The sequence below is a fragment of the Anomaloglossus baeobatrachus genome, chromosome 8, assembly GCF_048569485.1.
Source record: "Anomaloglossus baeobatrachus isolate aAnoBae1 chromosome 8, aAnoBae1.hap1, whole genome shotgun sequence".
NCBI classification, from domain to species: domain Eukaryota; kingdom Metazoa; phylum Chordata; class Amphibia; order Anura; family Aromobatidae; genus Anomaloglossus; species Anomaloglossus baeobatrachus.
The window spans coordinates 90090732-90113773 of NC_134360.1; positions in this window are offsets into that span (position 1 = coordinate 90090732).

The window sequence follows — 23042 nt, forward strand, 5'->3', positions numbered from 1 at the left end:
ATTGAAGATTACTCTCAGGGAGAAGTTGATAGCATTTTAACACAGTTTAGACAAAAACCCGGAGAAGGAGAAAATCCCTGGTTGGTCAGGGTGCACGATCTCGGAGGAGGTGGAGTGCACTTTGACGCCGGAGACGTGGCAAAATTTGTCACCATGTCTCAGGACCCAGTAATTCAGAGATCAATAAAAAATTATTTTGTTGATCATAATGAGCATGGTACTCAAAACTTAGTCGTGACTTAGCAGATGCTTTTCTGGACAAATATCCATCAGAAGCAGACTTTCCTATCAATGATAAACCTTGGTATACCTTAAAAGATGGTATGGAAAGGCTGAAGGAAGAAGCAATGAGGAATGCTCTTCCTCTTTTGAGACTGGATGATGATTATCTCCAGTACCCATTGACAGCCAGCATAAGTAATAGGCTGGTTAAACATGCTCCTCCAGCATATAAAACAGTTATTTTAACCTTAACTGTAGCGCTGACTGGAGAATCAATCGGTGTAGTTCTAGGGAGGATGAGGGAGTTACAGGATATGGGACAGTGGGATAAACCATCCCCTGGAGGCCATGTTGGTAACAGTAAGCCAAACAATCCTGATTGGAAAGAGAAATCAGTAGGGGAGGCCCCATGGGTGCCTCGAAAAGACATGTTCCAGGCTTTGCTTAAAGCCGGGATCAATAAGGAAAGGATTGATTGAAAGGAGACAGGAGAATTATGGAAGTTGTACAAACAGAAAGTTCTATCCGCAAAGAAAGTGACCACTACAAATGTGGAAGGGGGCTCAAAAACCCCCAAGGTAAAGAAATCAGAGGGAAAAGGGGAAAAAACCCCAAAGAATGTGTCTTGGGAAGATTTTCAGTCAGTTTATCCATGGGAAGAACTGTCTGCAGCCGTGGCCACAAAGGTCACGGAAGGAAGGGCTAATACACAGACTGAAGTCTGTGTAAATGAAAGTTCAGAAGGAAGTGATTTACCATAGGTAGCCAGCCAAGCCCCCCTAATGATAAAAAGGGACGAACGTCCCTACGTCAATCTTAGCATACATTGGAAAGGGGGAAATGTTCAAAGAGTCCCAGCTTTGATTGACACGGGGGCGGAGGCTACTTTAATTCATGGAAACCCAGAAAAAATAAAAGGACCTCGAGTAAAAATTGCTGGACTAGGTGGTCAAGTGATCACTGGGGTTCAGACACAGGTAGCTTTGAAGATAGGTAATTTACCTATCAAGGAGTATACGGTACTGGTAGTTCCTATACCAGAATATATTTTGGGAATTGATATCCTAAAATGGATGACTCTTAATCGAACCAAAGGAAAATTCTCCTTTGGGGTTATGTCTTGTCATAAGGAAATGCAGATTTCACATTATATCAATGATATAATGATACAAGGACAAGATGAGCAAAGTGTGAAAGATCAATTGACAAAACTGGTTGCTCATATGTGGAGTAAAGGATGGGAAATCAGTGATGCCAAGGTTCAAGGACCGTCTCTGGTGGTAACATTTCTAGGGATTCAGTGGAACAAGGGACACAGAGAGATCTTGCCCAATGCCAGACAGAAAATTATTAATTTTCCGGTCCCTAAATCCAAACAGGAGACTCAGTCTTATATTGGATTGTTTGATTTTTGGAGACAACATATCCCTCATTTGGGACAAATGTTGGCTCCTTTGTACAAAGTAACGAGGAAAAAATATGAGTTCCACTGGGGAGAGGAACAGCAAAATGTGTTTGAGATGGTCAGGGAAGTGTGGCAAGACATTGAAGGGATTATTCAATCTACCAAGACCACTGTATTTCATGTCGATGCTCATGTCCCTACTAACTCACTTGAACGTTTGTTTAATTCAGAAGCAGATAAAGCAGCAGCCATCAGACAAGTCAGTCCAACAGTTGACAAGGCAAGGTACAGCTGTTTGGGCACACCAGAAAGAGCGACGCCTTATTCAGCAGGTTTAGACCTTAGTACATTGGAAACTGTCGTGGTACCCCCAGGTAAGGTAAAACCAATTTCAACAGGATTGGGTTGCCAGATACCAAAGGATCATTATGGTCAAATAGCCACTCGTTCTAGCTTAGCGTTAAAAGGAGCCATAGTGGTGGGAGGGGTAATAGAGGCAGATCATCAGGGAGAAATCAAGGTACTGATGCTAAATTTGGCAAATGAACCTTTGATATTGATGAAACACCAGAAGGTGGCTCAGATGTTAATAATTCCAATAAACTTGTCTGAAATAAGAGAAGGAACTGCCCCAGCAGAATTAACAATACGGGGTACTAAAGGTTTTGGATCCTCTAATATTAAAAATGTAGGAGCAAAAATATGGATTCAAAACCTCCAAGGACCGCCCTCAGAGACAGCGGTAATAGCGGTCGGAAAAGATCGTACTTTCCTGATGAGACCAGGAGTGGGGAAGTGGGAATATGTCCCACAAGAAAAATGTTATTTACGAGAATAATAGTGTATCTTTATTTGCAGAAGGTGTTGTAAATAAGCGGAATCCATGGTATCGGTTACTGGGAAGAGCTCGATAGTGATGAGATGGAGAAATTCCTGTGTTTGATGTTTGCCTCTCTGGTCGTTGGATGGACAAGTCTACATCAGGAGGAACCTGTGGCGAATGAATTTCTGATGCACCATCACATTTTCAACACACAGATTGCTGGATCTGTACACATTCTTCGGTTACAGCCACCAGTATCCCTTATCTGGATGTCCCGGTATCGATGGAGGAAATCTTAAAGTAGAAAAGTTGTTCTGATCATCTTGCTGATAAAGACACTCGAAGTGTTCGTCTATAGAATACTACAGTACCCATTTCCATAGTGGGATGGATCAATCTTCCATGGTGGCAAGGCAATTTGAATGCAACAGTCACCAATTTGCAATATCTGGCTTTTAAGGGAGGAATTTGGGTACTAAGAAATAAGACTGGACTGACTAACCTGGGATTCATCCCTATGGGGAATAAAAAATAAGTTTTGGGACAGCTATAAATACTGTAGATGCTTTTAAACCCAGCTTAGTGGAAAGGACAATTCATGATATGTTATGGTCTTATGCCAATATGTTCATAAATGGGACTAGTGAAACTTGTAGTAACATATCGGGAAATGTAATGTGTAATGATTCCTTTGAATATCGAGCAAATGCCAAAACACATGATATTCAAGGGAGCTTTTCAGATAATATTGCTTTTAGTTTTAATATACTATAAATAGTAGTGAAACTGATTATATTTGTGATTCAACGTTTATCCAAACAAACCAAGAAATCAAAATCTGTGGCAAAGTCAATGTTAGTGTCCTATTAAAAGCGATATTTCTTGGTCATGGTATTTTTTAAGCAGCGTTTTGTTTGACACATATTTGTAAAAAAAAAGCAGCATGTCACTTCTTCATTGCGTTTTGTGAACATTTTCTGTCGGTCTCAGTCTCTCTCTTTCTGTTGGTCTCGATCTCTCTCTCTGTCGGTATCAATTTCTCTCTTTCTGTCAGTCTCGGTCTCGGTCTCTCTCGCTTGGTCTCTCTCGCTCCCTGTCTCCCCCTCTCTCTCGCCTTCATAGTCACCAATCACCAGCGCTTCGCGGCTTTCACACCGTTCCCGTGGCCTTTCATGTTTCTGAAACATTAGGCTCATCTCATATTCCCTGCTTCCCCCGCCCACCAGTGCCTGTGATTGGTTGCAGTCAGACGTGCCCCCACGCTGAGTGACAGCTGTCTCACTGCAACCAATCACATCCGCCGGTGGGTGGGTCTATATCGTGCAGTACAGTAAATGAAAAAATAATTTAAAAAAACTGTTGTGCGGTTACCCCCCCCCCCCACCCAACTGCTACCCAGCCATGATAAAGCCTCACAACTTCTGGCTGGTATTCTCAGACTGGGGAGGCCTATCGTTTTTAGGCTGCCCCCCAGCCTAAAAATAGCCTGCAGCCATCCGGAATTGCCACAACCATTAGATGGGACCTTACCCGGCTCATCCCGATTACTCTGGTGCGGTGGCAATCGGGGTAATAAGGAGTTAATGGCAGCCCACTAAGCCCTAGGTTAATCATGGCAGCCGTCTATGAGATATGCCCCATGATTAATCTGTAAGTGAAAGTAAATAAACACATATGTGGTGGTTGGCACTGGGCAGGCAGTGTGTAGTAGTCTTGGTAGCAGGGGAACAACAGGTCACAGCACAACCTGTTGTTAACCTCTCACCTTTCAGTCACCGCACCACACACAGGATGACTCTGTTACAGTCTCAGGCATTGCACATTCACCTTTTTTTGTCAGACAATAAAGTTCAGGCAAAGTTCTTTCTTAAAAACACTTCCAACTTTATTTCTGGAATACAACCTTGGTCCGCATCTTGCCGCCACTGGTATACGTCTCACAAGGGTTTCTTCTCCTGTTCACACGTCACAGTTGCAACAGTCGGTCCTTCGGCACCTGGGCACCATCTACAGTCGAAGCCCTTCCTTTCCCTCACTCCACTTCATGTTGCACTGAGGTCCGCAGGGGTCTCCCCTTCATGCTAGGCCATCCACACACATACCCCCACTACCAGGGGCCGCACTGACCTTCTCTGTGAGTGAGGGCTTCTTCCCGTTACCACCAGCTGGCAATGACCCTAGACCCCCGACTGTCAGACTAAACCCCTCTCCGTGGGGGACGCGGTTCCGCCATCCATTCAGGATCCTTGCGTGTCGCAGCCATGGGGGTGACCCATATGGTCAGGGACTGTTTGTTGGGATATCTTCACTCCACATCTCTCTGGTCTCTCTCCTCCTGACTACTCCCTCAACTTTCCATTATATATACATCCCTTTCCTCTTCCTCTTCTGCCCATCCAGGTGCCAGGATCTACCGATAGCAACACTGCCACCTGGTGGCAAAATCACACAAGCAAGGCATTTACAGTTATTACACAAGACAATGGTGTGCCGGGTACAGATGCAGGGGTGGGCCTAACCCTTAACCTCCCCTACACATACACGCAAAAAATCTTTTATTTGGAATAAAAGACAAAAAAGCCCCCTCTTTCACCACTTTATTAACCCCCAAACACCCTTCCAGGTCCGACGTAATCCACACAACGTCCCACGACGCTCCCAGCTCTGCTACATGGGAAGCTCACAGCAAGCAGCCATAGAACAAGAGCTCCACGCAGCAACTCAACTGAGTCGCGCTATCAGCAGTGACATTACTCAGGTGATTTCCAGTCACAGCTGGAGTCCTCCACCTGTGACAGCAAATCACCTGAGTGACCAGCATTCAGTGTTTTGGGGGGGGGTCATGGGTTTCATATCATAGCATTTCTGTATGCAAGGTGTCGATTCGTATTGAATTGATGATGTCCTACAACTTTGTAATTCACTTTTTTTCTCTATCTCGTTCCGTTTTTGAGATAAAAATGCTAACTCCGTTGTTTTCCACCAGGTGGCGCTATAGGTGGTTTCATTGTGTAGCGCATGGCTACTTTACTATACCTAGACACCACTTCTATGGCTATAGCTGCCGCCGTTCTCAAGTTAATGGTGGTGGACAGGATATGGGTGGACACACTGTACATTTTCTTAATTATATACACCAGGGGTGGGGAACCTCCGGCCCGCGGGCCGCATGCGGCCCGCCATGACCTTTTATGCGGCCCCGGGCACATTCCCGGGGGCTGTAGTGCTGGGGCCGCCAGCCCTTTAAATGACCACATGCACTGTTTGGGAGAACCAATGGGCTCTCCCGCTGTCCAGTAGCGTAATCAGCGGTGTGTGCCCGCTCCTCTGTCCCCTCGTGCTGTGTGTGTGCCCGCCCCTCTGCCCTCCGGAGCGATGTGCCCGCCCCTCTTTCTCCTCGTGCGGTGTGCCCGCCCCTCTGCCCTCCGGAGCGATCTGCCCGCCCCTCTTTCCCCTCGTGTGGTGTGCCCGCCCCTCTGCCCTCCGGAACGATCTGCCCCCTCTGCCCTCGGCGCGATGTGCCCGCCCCTATGTCCTGTCGTGTGGTGTGACCGCACCTTTCAACTCCAGAGCGATCTGCCCGACCCTCTGCCCTCCGGCCTGCACTGTCTCCGGCGCTGTGTGTGCGCGCCTGCACTCTGCTTCCCGTCCAGTACTTTGTGTACCCTCCCTCCAGAGCTGTGTGCAACGATCAGTGCTGTGTCCCTCACCCCATGCTGTCTATCACCTCAGGTTTGTGGCTCCCCGGTAATGTCAGGGCTCTGCAGGTGCTGTGTGCAGAGCCTTGACATTACGGGGGGGCAGTGCTGTGTGCCCTCCCAATGCTGTGCATCACCCCCAGTGTTGTGTTCCCCCAGTGATGTCTGTGCCCCCCTCAGTGATGGCTTTGCCCCCAGCTCCTCTTGTGATGTGTATGTCCCCCAGCCCCTCTTGCGTTCTGTATGCCCCCCAGCACCTCTTGCGTTGTGTATGCCCCCCAGCCCCTCTTCCGTTGTGTATGCCCCCCAGCCCCTCTTGCGTTGTGTATGCCCCCCAGCCCCTCTTGCGTTGTGTATGCCCCCCAGCCCCTCTTGCGTTGTGTATGCCCCCCAGCCCCTCTTGCGTTGTGTATGCCCCCCAGCCCCTCTTGCGTTGTGTATGCCCCCCAGCCCCTCTTGCGTTGTGTATGCCCCCCAGCCCCTCTTGTGTTTGCCTTCAGCGTCTCCTGTGACTTATACATCACATTGGAGATGCTGGGGGCATATACATCACAGGAGACACTGGGGACATACACAACACAGGAGGGGCTGTGGGCATTTACATCACAGGAGGGGCTGGGAGCATATATAGCGCCTCATGTGATGTATGTGCCTCCAGTGTCTCCTGTGTTGTGTATATACAGCAGTCCCAGCGTTTCCTTTCTGTTGTGTATACGTCAGTCCCAGCGTTTTCAATGTGATGTATATGCCCCCAGCCCCTCCAGTGATGTATGTGCCTTCAGTGACTCCTGTAATGTATATAGAGCAGTCCCAGTGTCTCCTATGTGTTGTGTGTGCCTCCAGCGTCTCCTATGTGTTGTGTGTGCCTCCAGCGTCTCCTATGTGTTGTGTGTGCCTCCAGCGTCTCCTATGTGTTGTGTGTGCCTCCAGCGTCTCCTATGTGTTGTGTGTGCCTCCAGCGTCTCCTATGTGTTGTGTGTGCCTCCAGCGTCTCCTATGTGTTGTGTGTGCCTCCAGCGTCTCCTATGTGTTGTGTGTGCCTCCAGCGTCTCCTATGTGTTGTGTGTGCCTTCAGCGTCTCCTATGTGTTGTGTGTGCCTTCAGCGTCTCCTATGTGTTGTGTGTGCCTTCAGCGTCTCCTATGTGTTGTGTGTGCCTCCAGCGTCTCCTATGTGTTGTGTGTGCCTCCAGCGTCTCCTATGTGTTGTGGGTGCCTCCAATGTCTCCTATGTGTTGTGTGTGCCTCCAGCGTCTCCTATGTGTTGTGTGTGCCTCCAGCGTCTCCTATATGATGTATACGATTTAGCAAATATGTGCCTTCAGTGACTCCTGTAATGTATATAGAGCAGTCCCAGTGTCTCCTATGTGCTGTGTGTGCCTCCAGTGTCTCCTATGTGTTGTGGGTGCCTCCAGTATCTCCTATGTGTTGTGTGTGCCTCCAGTGTCTCCTATGTGTTGTGTGTGCCTCCAGTGTCTCCTATGTGTTGTGTGTGCCTCCAGTGTCTCCTATGTGTTGTGTGTGCCTCCAGTGTCTCCTATGTGTTGTGTGTGCCTCCAGTGTCTCCTATGTGTTGTGTGTGCCTCCAGTGTCTCCTATGTGTTGTGTGTGCCTCCAGTGTCTCCTATGTGTTGTGTGTGCCTCCAGCGTCTCCTATGTGTTGTGTGTGCCTCCAGCGTCTCCTATGTGTTGTGTGTGCCTCCAGCGTCTCCTATGTGATGTATACGATTTAGCAAATATTATCACAAAGAGTTGACTGCGCTTCAGACCGAGACAGTAAAGCAGTTGTGAGAAGAAACATGATTAGTATCATCCAACATCACAGCCGCACCAAAGAGAAGCCGCTCCGGCCGCCACAGCAGGGGTGAGTTAATTGTTTGACCAAATATAGCCGGGTAATTTTCACATTGATAATTTTGTGCGGCCCCCGAAGGTTGGTAGAAATTTCCAAATGGCCCCCGGCTGAAAAAAGGTCCCCCACCCCTGATATACACCATTAAAATTTTCATTTATTTTTAAATTAAATCATCTTTGCCATTTTTAAGTGTTTTGTTTTTGTTTAAGGGCCTTCCCCTGAAAGGAGCTGTCAGCAGGTGCTGATCATGCACTGTCCGGTTGGATTGGATGACTGGCAGGCAATACTAATTGTACCTGCTGATCATTCCTGGTACTTCTCAGATGTGCTGATGCAATGTCTCCTGCATGACCATTTTTTCATACTGGTCTGATCATAACCTAAACCGTACTTAACTATTTATTTACTTTTTTTATTATTTTTAGCCATTTGGAGCTAAAAATGCTTGCAACTGATTTTCATAAAAAATTTGGCAGTTTAGCTTTCACAGGCATTTTGTTTTCATGCAACTTTCAACTTTGAGGGAGGAGCTCAGAAAAACAACTTATCAAACCTTCAGGAGTCTGTCAGACAAGCTCACTGAACGTTTCTCAAATTACTCATTCTGCAGCCATCAACACAAAGGCTATGTGATACCAATGTGATATGACTGAAGTTTGAATGTAATTAGATAGGAATCATAATAAAAAGATAGGAGTGATCCCAGATATTATTTGACCTATCAATAATTCAGTATCAAAGAGATGTCCTTTGGAAGGCCAACATGATGACCAAAGAATACATGTCTTGAAGCAGTTTTAGATAATAAGGAATTAACATTTACAGTTCCACTTACAGGAAACTTGTGGTTAGCTTAAAGACAGGTTTAAGGAAGCTTGCATATGAAATTTACGGCTCATTGCAATATTTCACTAACACTATGGTCAAACTGTGGTCGGTCAGTTGTCAACTGGCAGGATGTGCAGGAAATGTGCAGGAAGCTGCCAGTGCCCACAGCAGCTTGTGGTCAAGTTACATGAACATGACTCAGCTGTCACATGCTGGTGACCATTTTAACACAACCTACAATGTTTTCCTATAAAAATACACTAGACTCGCTTAATGTTAGGGAAAAACCTTCCAGGACATTGAAGTGTACGTATGCACTGTTCCTGTGATGCCATGCCAAGATGCCATATTGATTCCTTATCATTAACTCGAGTTCCCTCCGATGTGAAAGGATTGCTACAACATAACGGTAATGTTGATGCATATTTCTGTTATTGTATAAGTTTCTATGATTATAGTTCTTATGCCTATGTACCATTGACTATATATATTCATGTGCTATTAAAATAAATAGTATCTTGCTATAAAGAATATTAGTATTCATGCCTGATTAGGATATCAGTGAGCGCTTCGTAAGTACGGGCTTTCAGCCCCCTTTTTAGTAGAATTTAGCAAGACATAAATTGGCGTAGTCGGCAGGATTACTTCTATAAGAAGTAATTAACGAATTTTTGTAATTTAGAAGTTAAAAACATATATTTGGCAAATTTCCAGATATATTTTTTCAATCTTTTTGCATAGTGTCAAAATGTTCAGAAAACGTAAGGATAATGTTAAGGAGGTTGTTGTGGAGATCCCGAGCTGGATTGAGGCTCCCTACAATCTTATAGCACATGAATTGGTCAATTGTGGATTGGCAGAACAATGGCAGAATAAGCTCAAGGGTTGTGAAGCTACTGATGTTGTGAATGTACTCAGTGGTGCCCCTGTGAAAACAGGTGATGTAGTGTCTTTAGCACGGCACAAACAATGGCAGGATAAGCTTAAGGGTAGTGAAGCTACTGATGTTGTGAATGTATTCGGTAGTGTCCCTGTGAAAGCAGGTGATGTAGTGTCTTTAGCACGGCACATGTGGATTTTGGCAAGTGCATATAGTGTAATGCATGAGCGTGATCTAAAGATGCAGAAGAAAAGTTCCCAGATGGAACAAAAGATGATAGAATTAGGTGGCCTGAAAACAGTTCTGGAATGTAATACCAGACTGTTGAAGGATAAATTGGAACATTATCAGAATGTGGCACAAAAAGCTGCCATAAAAATTGCTCAAAATAAGTACAAGAAAAGAAGAGGAAAAGTAAATAAAACCAAAGTGCATAAAAGTATCGCCTCAGCTTCTATAAACTGGGATCCCGATACTTGGGATGGGGATGTGTGGGATTCATCTTCATCATCTGATGAGGAGGATTACCATAAAGGGAAGATTCAGGCTAATCCAGTAAGGAGGCGCCTAGAGAGGACAGAGAATGAGATCATCCGGGAACATGTCCGGGATGGTCAGGGGAATCTGCAATATGACAAAGATGGTAATGCCATCACAAATGAGAGAACGATTCCTCATGTAAAAAATCGAGTAACCATTGAAGATTACTCTCAGGGAGAAGTTGATAGCATTTTAACACAGTTTAGACAAAAACCCGGAGAAGGAGAAATTCCCTGGTTGGTCAGGGTGCACGATCTCGGAGGAGGTGGAGTGCACTTTGACGCCGGAGACGTGGCAAAATTTGTCACCATGTCTCAGGACCCAGTAATTCAGAGATCAATAAAAAATTATTTTGTTGATCATAATAAGCATGGTACTCAAAACTTAATCGTGACTTAGCAGATGCTTTTCTGGACAAATATCCATCAGAAGCAGACTTTCCTATCAATGATAAACCTTGGTATACCTTAAAAGATGGTATGGAAAGGCTGAAGGAAGAAGCAATGAGGAATGCTCTTCCTCTTTTGGGACTGGATGATGATTATCTCCAGTACCCATTGACAGCCAGCATAAGTAATAGGCTGGTTAAACATGCTCCTCCAGCATATAAAACAGTTATTTTAACCTTAACTGTAGCGCTGACTGGAGAATCAATCGGTGTAGTTCTAGGGAGGATGAGGGAGTTACAGGATATGGGACAGTGGGATAAACCATCCCCTGGAGGCCATGTTGGTAACAGTAAGCCAAACAATCCTGATTGGAAAGAGAAATCAGTAGGGGAGGCCCCATGGGTGCCTCGAAAAGACATGTTCCAGGCTTTGCTTAAAGCCGGGATCAATAAGGAAAGGATTGATTGAAAGGAGACAGGAGAATTATGGAAGTTGTACAAACAGAAAGTTCTATCCGCAAAGAAAGTGACCACTACAAATGTGGAAGGGGGCTCAAAAACCCCCAAGGTAAAGAAATCAGAGGGAAAAGGGGAAAAAACCCCAAAGAATGTGTCTTGGGAAGATTTTCAGTCAGTTTATCCATGGGAAGAACTGTCTGCAGCCGTGGCCACAAAGGTCACGGAAGGAAGGGCTAATACACAGACTGAAGTCTGTGTAAATGAAAGTTCAGAAGGAAGTGATTTACCATAGGTAGCCAGCCAAGCCCCCCTAATGATAAAAAGGGACGAACGTCCCTACGTCAATCTTAGCATACATTGGAAAGGGGGAAATGTTCAAAGAGTCCCAGCTTTGATTGACACGGGGGCGGAGGCTACTTTAATTCATGGAAACCCAGAAAAAATAAAAGGACCTCGAGTAAAAATTGCTGGACTAGGTGGTCAAGTGATCACTGGGGTTCAGACACAGGTAGCTTTGAAGATAGGTAATTTACCTATCAAGGAGTATACGGTACTGGTAGTTCCTATACCAGAATATATTTTGGGAATTGATATCCTAAAATGGATGACTCTTAATCGAACCAAAGGAAAATTCTCCTTTGGGGTTATGTCTTGTCATAAGGAAATGCAGATTTCACATTATATCAATGATATAATGATACAAGGACAAGATGAGCAAAGTGTGAAAGATCAATTGACAAAACTGGTTGCTCATATGTGGAGTAAAGGATGGGAAATCAGTGATGCCAAGGTTCAAGGACCGTCTCTGGTGGTAACATTTCTAGGGATTCAGTGGAACAAGGGACACAGAGAGATCTTGCCCAATGCCAGACAGAAAATTATTAATTTTCCGGTCCCTAAATCCAAACAGGAGACTCAGTCTTATATTGGATTGTTTGATTTTTGGAGACAACATATCCCTCATTTGGGACAAATGTTGGCTCCTTTGTACAAAGTAACGAGGAAAAAATATGAGTTCCACTGGGGAGAGGAACAGCAAAATGTGTTTGAGATGGTCAGGGAAGTGTGGCAAGACATTGAAGGGATTATTCAATCTACCAAGACCACTGTATTTCATGTCGATGCTCATGTCCCTACTAACTCACTTGAACGTTTGTTTAATTCAGAAGCAGATAAAGCAGCAGCCATCAGACAAGTCAGTCCAACAGTTGACAAGGCAAGGTACAGCTGTTTGGGCACACCAGAAAGAGCGACGCCTTATTCAGCAGGTTTAGACCTTAGTACATTGGAAACTGTCGTGGTACCCCCAGGTAAGGTAAAACCAATTTCAACAGGATTGGGTTGCCAGATACCAAAGGATCATTATGGTCAAATAGCCACTCGTTCTAGCTTAGCGTTAAAAGGAGCCATAGTGGTGGGAGGGGTAATAGAGGCAGATCATCAGGGAGAAATCAAGGTACTGATGCTAAATTTGGCAAATGAACCTTTGATATTGATGAAACACCAGAAGGTGGCTCAGATGTTAATAATTCCAATAAACTTGTCTGAAATAAGAGAAGGAACTGCCCCAGCAGAATTAACAATACGGGGTACTAAAGGTTTTGGATCCTCTAATATTAAAAATGTAGGAGCAAAAATATGGATTCAAAACCTCCAAGGACCGCCCTCAGAGACAGCGGTAATAGCGGTCGGAAAAGATCGTACTTTCCTGATGAGACCAGGAGTGGGGAAGTGGGAATATGTCCCACAAGAAAAATGTTATTTACGAGAATAATAGTGTATCTTTATTTGCAGAAGGTGTTGTAAATAAGCGGAATCCATGGTATCGGTTACTGGGAAGAGCTCGATAGTGATGAGATGGAGAAATTCCTGTGTTTGATGTTTGCCTCTCTGGTCGTTGGATGGACAAGTCTACATCAGGAGGAACCTGTGGCGAATGAATTTCTGATGCACCATCACATTTTCAACACACAGATTGCTGGATCTGTACACATTCTTCGGTTACAGCCACCAGTATCCCTTATCTGGATGTCCCGGTATCGATGGAGGAAATCTTAAAGTAGAAAAGTTGTTCTGATCATCTTGCTGATAAAGACACTCGAAGTGTTCGTCTATAGAATACTACAGTACCCATTTCCATAGTGGGATGGATCAATCTTCCATGGTGGCAAGGCAATTTGAATGCAACAGTCACCAATTTGCAATATCTGGCTTTTAAGGGAGGAATTTGGGTACTAAGAAATAAGACTGGACTGACTAACCTGGGATTCATCCCTATGGGGAATAAAAAATAAGTTTTGGGACAGCTATAAATACTGTAGATGCTTTTAAACCCAGCTTAGTGGAAAGGACAATTCATGATATGTTATGGTCTTATGCCAATATGTTCATAAATGGGACTAGTGAAACTTGTAGTAACATATCGGGAAATGTAATATGTAATGATTCCTTTGAATATCGAGCAAATGCCAAAACACATGATATTCAAGGGAGCTTTTCAGATAATATTGCTTTTAGTTTTAATATACTATAAATAGTAGTGAAACTGATTATATTTGTGATTCAACGTTTATCCAAACAAACCAAGAAATCAAAATCTGTGGCAAAGTCAATGTTAGTGTCCTATTAAAAGCGATATTTCTTGGTCATGGTATGGTATATTCCGAGTGATCTTCTTCTAGTGGAATACTGATGATGGAAAATAATCCCTGGGATCAAGGACCGATTGTGATACCAATGTGATATGACTGAAGTTTGAATGTAATTAGATAGGAATCATAATCAAAAGATAGGAGTGATCCCAGATATTATTTGACCTATCAATAATTCAGTATCAAAGAGATGTCCTTTGGAAGGCCAACATGGTGACCAAAGAATACATGTCTTGAAGCAGTTTTAGATAATAAGGAAGTAACATTTACAGTTCCACTTACAGGAAACTTGTGGTTAGCTTAAAGACAGGTTTAAGGAAGCTTGCATATGAAATTTACGGCTCATTGCAATATTTCACTAACACTATGGTCAAACTGTGGTCGGTCAGTTGTCAACTGGCAGGATGTGCAGGAAATGTGCAGGAAGCTGCCAGTGCCCACAGCAGCTTGTGGTCAAGTTACATGAACATGACTCAGCTGTCACATGCTGGTGACCATTTTAACACAACCTACAATGTTTTCCTATAAAAATACACCAGACTCGCTTAATGTTAGGGAAAAACCTTCCAGGACATTGAAGTGTACGTATGCACTGTTCCTGTGATGCCATGCCAAGATGCCATGTTGATTCCTTATCATTAACTCGAGTTCCCTCCGATGTGAAAGGATTGCTACAACATAACGGTAATGTTGATGCATATTTCTGTTATTGTATAAGTTTCTATGATTATAGTTCTTATGCCTATGTACCATTGACTATATATATTCATGTGCTATTAAAATAAATAGTATCTTGCTATAAAGAATATTAGTATTCGTGCCTGATTAGGATATCAGTGAGCGCTTCGTAAGTACGGGCTTTCAGCCCCCTTTTTAGTAGAATTTAGCAAGACAGGCTGTAAAACAAAAACTGCTAAATATCTGATTGACCTCTAATCAAAATAAAATTTGGGTGTAATATATGCTTTAAAGTTAAAAAAAAATAAACCGACAGGTGGACAACTCCTCCTTTAAAAACTGTAAATTGTCTCTCCAGTAAAGGAGACAAACTCTAGCACAGCGCCACCTATTGGAAGTAGCGATCCTAAAAGTCACAAGTGGATTTTCAACAATCCTTTGCAATATGACTCAGGATATATAAGCCAGATCAGAATCCCAATTTGCAGACACGGTGTTTCGGGGTGCTTGCCCCTCGTCAGTGCAAAGTATGGGGGTGTCTGATCTGGCTCATGAGAAAGCTATGTGGGGACCACGGGGGAACACTATTCTCCTTAAGGAGACTTTGCAAGCCAGTCTGGCTGCCAGGTAAGGGGACTTATAGCTGCAATGCCCCTCTGGGAAATATTCAAATTGTCTCTCCAGTAAAGGAGACAAACTCTAGCACAGCGCCACCTATTGGAAGTAGCGATCCTAAAAGTCACAAGTGGATTTTCAACAATCCTTTGCAATATGACTCAGGATATATAAGCCAGATCAGAATCCCAATTTGCAGACACGGTGTTTCGGGGTGCTTGCCCCTCGTCAGTGCAAAGTATGGGGGTGTCTGATCTGGCTCATGAGAAAGCTATGTGGGGACCACGGGGGAACACTATTCTCCTTAAGGAGACTTTGCAAGCCAGTCTGGCTGCCAGGTAAGGGGACTTATAGCTGCAATGCCCCTCTGGGAAATATTCAAATTGTCTCTCCAGTAAAGGAGACAAACTCTAGCACAGCGCCACCTATTGGAAGTAGCGATCCTAAAAGTCACAAGTGGATTTTCAACAATCCTTTGCAATATGACTCAGGATATATAAGCCAGATCAGAATCCCAATTTGCAGACACGGTGTTTCGGGGTGCTTGCCCCTCGTCAGTGCAAAGTATGGGGGTGTCTGATCTGGCTCATGAGAAAGCTATGTGGGGACCACGGGGGAACACTATTCTCCTTAAGGAGACTTTGCAAGCCAGTCTGGCTGCCAGGTAAGGGGACTTATAGCTGCAATGCCCCTCTGGGAAATATTCAAATTGTCTCTCCAGTAAAGGAGACAAACTCTAGCACAGCGCCACCTATTGGAAGTAGCGATCCTAAAAGTCACAAGTGGATTTTCAACAATCCTTTGCAATATGACTCAGGATATATAAGCCAGATCAGAATCCCAATTTGCAGACACGGTGTTTCGGGGTGCTTGCCCCTCGTCAGTGCAAAGTATGGGGGTGTCTGATCTGGCTCATGAGAAAGCTATGTGGGGACCACGGGGGAACACTATTCTCCTTAAGGAGACTTTGCAAGCCAGTCTGGCTGCCAGGTAAGGGGACTTATAGCTGCAATGCCCCTCTGGGAAATATTCAAATTGTCTCTCCAGTAAAGGAGACAAACTCTAGCACAGCGCCACCTATTGGAAGTAGCGATCCTAAAAGTCACAAGTGGATTTTCAACAATCCTTTGCAATATGACTCAGGATATATAAGCCAGATCAGAATCCCAATTTGCAGACACGGTGTTTCGGGGTGCTTGCCCCTCGTCAGTGCAAAGTATGGGGGTGTCTGATCTGGCTCATGAGAAAGCTATGTGGGGACCACGGGGGAACACTATTCTCCTTAAGGAGACTTTGCAAGCCAGTCTGGCTGCCAGGTAAGGGGACTTATAGCTGCAATGCCCCTCTGGGAAATATTCAAATTGTCTCTCCAGTAAAGGAGACAAACTCTAGCACAGCGCCACCTATTGGAAGTAGCGATCCTAAAAGTCACAAGTGGATTTTCAACAATCCTTTGCAATATGACTCAGGATATATAAGCCAGATCAGAATCCCAATTTGCAGACACGGTGTTTCGGGGTGCTTGCCCCTCGTCAGTGCAAAGTATGGGGGTGTCTGATCTGGCTCATGAGAAAGCTATGTGGGGACCACGGGGGAACACTATTCTCCTTAAGGAGACTTTGCAAGCCAGTCTGGCTGCCAGGTAAGGGGACTTATAGCTGCAATGCCCCTCTGGGAAATATTCAAATTGTCTCTCCAGTAAAGGAGACAAACTCTAGCACAGCGCCACCTATTGGAAGTAGCGATCCTAAAAGTCACAAGTGGATTTTCAACAATCCTTTGCAATATGACTCAGGATATATAAGCCAGATCAGAATCCCAATTTGCAGACACGGTGTTTCGGGGTGCTTGCCCCTCGTCAGTGCAAAGTATGGGGGTGTCTGATCTGGCTCATGAGAAAGCTATGTGGGGACCACGGGGGAACACTATTCTCCTTAAGGAGACTTTGCAAGCCAGTCTGGCTGCCAGGTAAGGGGACTTATAGCTGCAATGCCCCTCTGGGAAATATTCAAATTGTCTCTCCAGTAAAGGAGACAAACTCTAGCACAGCGCCACCTATTGGAAGTAGCGATCCTAAAAGTCACAAGTAGATTTTCAACAATCCTTTGCAATATGACTCAGGATATATAAGCCAGATCAGAATCCCAATTTGCAGACACGGTGTTTCGGGGTGCTTGCCCCTCGTCAGTGCAAAACTGTAAAATGCCAAGCAATCTACTTATGTAATGAAGACAAATATTTGAACATTCTTTCCCTTTTGATCTTTCAAGGTACACTGCTGATTTGTCATTTTATTGGGCTGAAGCTCAGACTCTATAGTTTTAGGGCTCATGAGTAGAGTTGAGCGCGGTTCGTGGTTCGTGGTTCTCCAGTTCTAGGCTCGAGTGATTTTGGGGCATGTTCTAGATCGAACTAGAACTCGAGCTTTTTGCAAAAGCTCGATAGTTCTAGAAACGTTCGAGAACGGTTCTAGCAGCCAAAAAACAGCTAAATCTTAGCTTGGTTTCTGCTGTAATAGTGTAAGTCACTCTGTGAATCAAACTATTATCACATTTCAGTGTATAGTGTGCGTGAACAGCGCCTTCAGATCACTGCTGTTTCTATAATGGCGATCGCCATTTTTTTTTTTTTTTTTCTTGTCTTCCTTCCCTAAGTGCGCGCGTCTTGTGGGGCTGGCCAGCATGTCAGCCAATCACAGACACACACACACCTAAGTGGACTTTGAGGCAGAGAAGCAACGGCATGTGTGATAGGATCTGCATGTCACATGTCCCTGCATTATAAAACCGGACATTTTCTTCACGATCGCCATTATCTGCCTTCTGCGTCTTTGGTGTCAGACATCACTGTCGCAGTTCCGTCCTTTGTCCTATCGCCGATACAGCTGTATGCGCTGCATACACAGCGTTAGACAGCTTAGGGAGAGCACATTCTAGCAGTCCTTTTAAGGGCTCGTACCGGCAGGGTCAGAGAGCCATAGGTGACAGGTCCTGCAAACAGCAACAGCGTCTGTGTAGCCCAGGTCAGGGATTTCCTCCCTGCATTTCACCATTAGGAGGGAATAGAAAGGCAGGCTTCCATTCCTCTACCCAGAGCACCACAATCCTGCCACTGTACCCTCTTGTCCTCTGCACACTCCAACTCATTCTAACTAAGCCATTATACTAGCAAACACTCAGTGTACCTAGTGGCATCCTATCTGTGGCTATTGGACTTTGCTATAGTCCCACTAGTGCAAAGACATTTGCAGAGCACATCTGCCTGCATTGCACACTCCAAGTTTTTTAAACTAAGCAATTTTACTAGCAAACACTCAGTGTACCTAGTGGCATCCTATACGTGGCTATTGGACTTTGCTATAGTCCCACTAGTGCAAAGACATTAGCAGAGCACATCTGCCTGCATTGCACACTCCAAGTTTTTTAAACTCAGCCATTATACTAGCAAACACACAGTGTACCTAGTGGCATCCTATACGTGGCTATTGGACTTTGCTATAGTCCCACTAGTGCCAAGACATTTGCAGAGCGCATCTGCCTGCGTTGCACACTCCAACTAATTATAACGAAGCCATTATACTAGCAAACACTCAGTGTACCTAGTGGCATCCTATACGTGGCTATTGGACTTTGCTATAGTCCCACTAGTGCCAAGACATTTGCAGAGCGCATCTGCCTGCGTTGCACACTACAACAAATTATAACGAAGCCATTATACTAGCAAACACTCAGTGTACCTAGTGGCATCCTATACGTGGCTATTGGACTTTGCTATAGTCCCACTAGTGCAAAGACATTTGCAGAGCACATCTGCCTGCATTGCACACTCCAAGTTTTTTAAACTAAGCAATTTTACTAGCAAACACTCAGTGTACCTAGTGGCATCCTATACGTGGCTATTGGACTTTGCTATAGTCCCACTAGTGCAAAGACATTAGCAGAGCACATCTGCCTGCATTGCACACTCCAAGTTTTTTAAACTCAGCCATTATACTAGCAAACACACAGTGTACCTAGTGGCATCCTATACGTGGCTATTGGACTTTGCTATAGTCCCACTAGTGCCAAGACATTTGCAGAGCGCATCTGCCTGTGTTGCACACTCCAACTAATTATAACGAAGCCATTATACTAGCAAACACTCAGTGTACCTAGTGGCATCCTATACGTGGCTATTGGACTTTGCTATAGTCCCACTAGTGCCAAGACATTTGCAGAGCGCATCTGCCTGCGTTGCACACTCCAACTAATTATAACGAAGCCATTATACTAGCAAACACTCAGTGTACCTAGTGGCATCCTATACGTGGCTATTGGACTTTGCTATAGTCCCACTAGTGCCAAGACATTTGCAGAGCGCATCTGCCTGCGTTGCACACTCCAACTAATTATAACGAAGCCATTATACTAGCACACACTCCGTGTACCTAGTGGCATCCTATACGTGGCTATTGGACTTTGCTATAGTCCCACTAGTGCCAAGACATTTGCAGAGCGCATCTGCCTGCGTTGCACACTACAACAAATTATAACGAAGCCATTATACTAGCAAACACTCAGTGTACCTAGTGGCATCCTATACGTGGCTATTGGACTTTGCTATAGTCCCACTAGTGCCAAGACATTTGCAGAGCGCATCTGCCTGCGTTGCACACTCCAACTAATTATAACGAAGCCATTATACTAGCACACACTCAGTGTACCTAGTGGCATCCTATACGTGGCTATTGGACTTTGCTATAGTCCCACTAGGGCCAAGACATTTGCAGAGCACATCTGCCTGCATTGCACACTCCAAGTTTTTTAAACTAAGCAATTTTACTAGCAAACACTCAGTGTACCTAGTGGCATCCTATACGTGGCTATTGGACTTTGCTATAGTCCCACTAGTGCAAAGACATTAGCAGAGCACATCTGCCTGCATTGCACACTCCAAGTTTTTTAAACTCAGCCATTATACTAGCAAACACACAGTGTACCTAGTGGCATCCTATACGTGGCTATTGGACTTTGCTATAGTCCCACTAGTGCCAAGACATTTGCAGAGCGCATCTGCCTGCGTTGCACACTCCAACTAATTATAACGAAGCCATTATACTAGCAAACACTCAGTGTACCTAGTGGCATCCTATACGTGGCTATTGGACTTTGCTATAGTCCCACTAGTGCCAAGACATTTGCAGAGCGCATCTGCCTGCGTTGCACACTACAACAAATTATAACGAAGCCATTATACTAGCAAACACTCAGTGTACCTAGTGGCATCCTATACGTGGCTATTGGACTTTGCTATAGTCCCACTAGTGCAAAGACATTTGCAGAGCACATCTGCCTGCATTGCACACTCCAAGTTTTTTAAACTAAGCAATTTTACTAGCAAACACTCAGTGTACCTAGTGGCATCCTATACGTGGCTATTGGACTTTGCTATAGTCCCACTAGTGCAAAGACATTAGCAGAGCACATCTGCCTGCATTGCACACTCCAAGTTTTTTAAACTCAGCCATTATACTAGCAAACACACAGTGTACCTAGTGGCATCCTATACGTGGCTATTGGACTTTGCTATAGTCCCACTAGTGCCAAGACATTTGCAGAGCGCATCTGCCTGCGTTGCACACTCCAACTAATTATAACGAAGCCATTATACTAGCAAACACTCAGTGTACCTAGTGGCATCCTATACGTGGCTATTGGACTTTGCTATAGTCCCACTAGTGCCAAGACATTTGCAGCACGTCTGCCTGCGTTGCACACTCCAACGAATTATAACTAAGTTACATTGTCAGGGATATTTATTCTTTATTATTCTGCTGTTAATAAAGCTAGACCACCACTGCAATCTTCACCACCTCTCAATTTTTACTACCACATTTTCAGTCCACAATCTTGTCGCAATCAACATGAGTGGCAAAATGACAGATGCTGGTGGAAAGGGGAAGAGGCGTGGTGGAAAAGGCAAAAAATGTTTTGTCAGTGGGGAAGGTGGCAAAGCTCCATTATCATCTGCTGAAGATAGACCATCTACTAGCAAAAGTAAGATGTCTACTACTTATTGTGAACAATCCGATGTGCTCCTTTTTTTACGGACACGAACAAGAGGAACAAAGGTAGATGATGGGCAAAAAAGGAAAATGCTTGAATGGATCTCAAGTGGTCCAACAAGTGCCCTCTCAGCCACTTCAAGTACCGCATCCAAAAAACACCATTCCTCTGAGTTGTCATCCCAATCACACTTGATTTCTCCCAGCTCTGAAGTCTCCATCAGCCCTGCACAGTATGGTGGAACTGAGATGGCTGAGTCTGCAGAGCTGTTCAGTCACACTATAGCCTGGGAATCAGAGGTCTGCTCCCAAGCTACAGTGAGTACAGAACAGGAAATGGTCTGCAGTGATGCCCAGAACCTTTGTGACTCAGATTCAGGCCGTGAGGACCAAGTTTCTGAGCATAATGTTGACCCTTTGTCACAAACTGTAACACCTGTGGTTATAGACAATGAGGAACATACTGATGAAGATGAGACGCAGATACCCGATTGGGATGACAACTTAAATATTCGGTCAGGGCAAGAAGAGGCTCGGTCTGAGGGGGAGGGGAGTGCAAACACAACAATTGATGATGACGTTCTAGATCCCACCTACTGTCAACCCCCAGTCAGGCACTCGAGGAGGTCAACAGAGGCGGTGGAGGAGGATGCAACCGACGACGAAGTTACCTTGCGCCTTCCTGGACAGAGTCGGAGCACTGGTAGCACGTCTACAACTGCATCCTCAGCCACCACTCTGCCTATGAGCATTATTCGGGGTGGATCAACAGGTCGCATGGCCTCTAAGCCTTGCCTAGCCTGGGCCTTTTTTCACATCGAAAAAGATCGCCCAACTCATGTGATATGTAACATTTGTCATGATTCTGTTAGTAGAGGTCAAAACCTCAGCAGTTTGACAACTTCTTCCATGAATCGTCACATGAATAAATATCATAAGTCCCGGTGGGAAGCTCACCGTGCTGCAATGCCGGTTAGCGGAGCGAACCATCCACCGCCCGCCCCTTCCAGTGCATCCGCGCGCTCTTCATCTTCTAGGACTGTGGGGACAGCTGTCACACCTGTTTTTCCACGCAAAACTTCCACCACTGTAACCGCAACAGGCAGTTTGCTTGTAAGGTCGTCAGTTGGTTTGGAAGGGGAAACAAGTGAGTGTGTACAGCTCTCTCAGACATCGATAGCACCAACGTTGGATGAAGGCAACATCATGTCTCCGCCTGCACTTTCCTCACAAACCTGCATTTTTCCAGGGACACCCTACTCAACACCGTCTACACACAGCAGCCAGATCTCTGTCCCTCAGATGTGGTCAAATAAAAGGCCACTTCCTCCGACCCATGACAAAGCTAAGAGGTTGACTCTATCCCTCTGTAAGCTGTTGGCTACCGAAATGCTGCCTTTCCGCCTAGTGGACACACAGGATTTTAGAGACCTTATGTCTGTCGCTGTGCCCCAGTACCAGATGCCTAGTCGCCACTACTTCTCTAAGAAAGGTGTGCCCGCGCTACACCAGCATGTCGCACACAACATCACCGCTTCCTTGAGAAACTCTGTGTGTGAACGGGTGCATTTCACCACCGATACTTGGACCAGTAAGCATGGACAGGGACGTTACATGTCGCTGACTGGGCACTGGGTAACTATGGTGATAGATGGTGAAGGGTCTGCTGCACAAGTCTTGCCGTCCCCACGACTTGTGTGTCAATCCTCTGTCTATCCAAGTTCCGCCACAGCTTCTGCATCCTCCACCTCATCTGGGTCCTCCACCTCCGCCCCAAGCCTGCCTGGTCAGGCCACCAGCGTTCTCACTGCGCAGAAGGAATCACGCACGCCTCATTACTATGCTGGCAGCCGAGCGCAACGGCATCAGGCGGTCTTTAGCTTGACATGTCTTGGTAATAAGAGTCACACAGCTGAGGAGTTGTGGTCAGCTCTGCGGTCCGAGTTTAATAAATGGTTG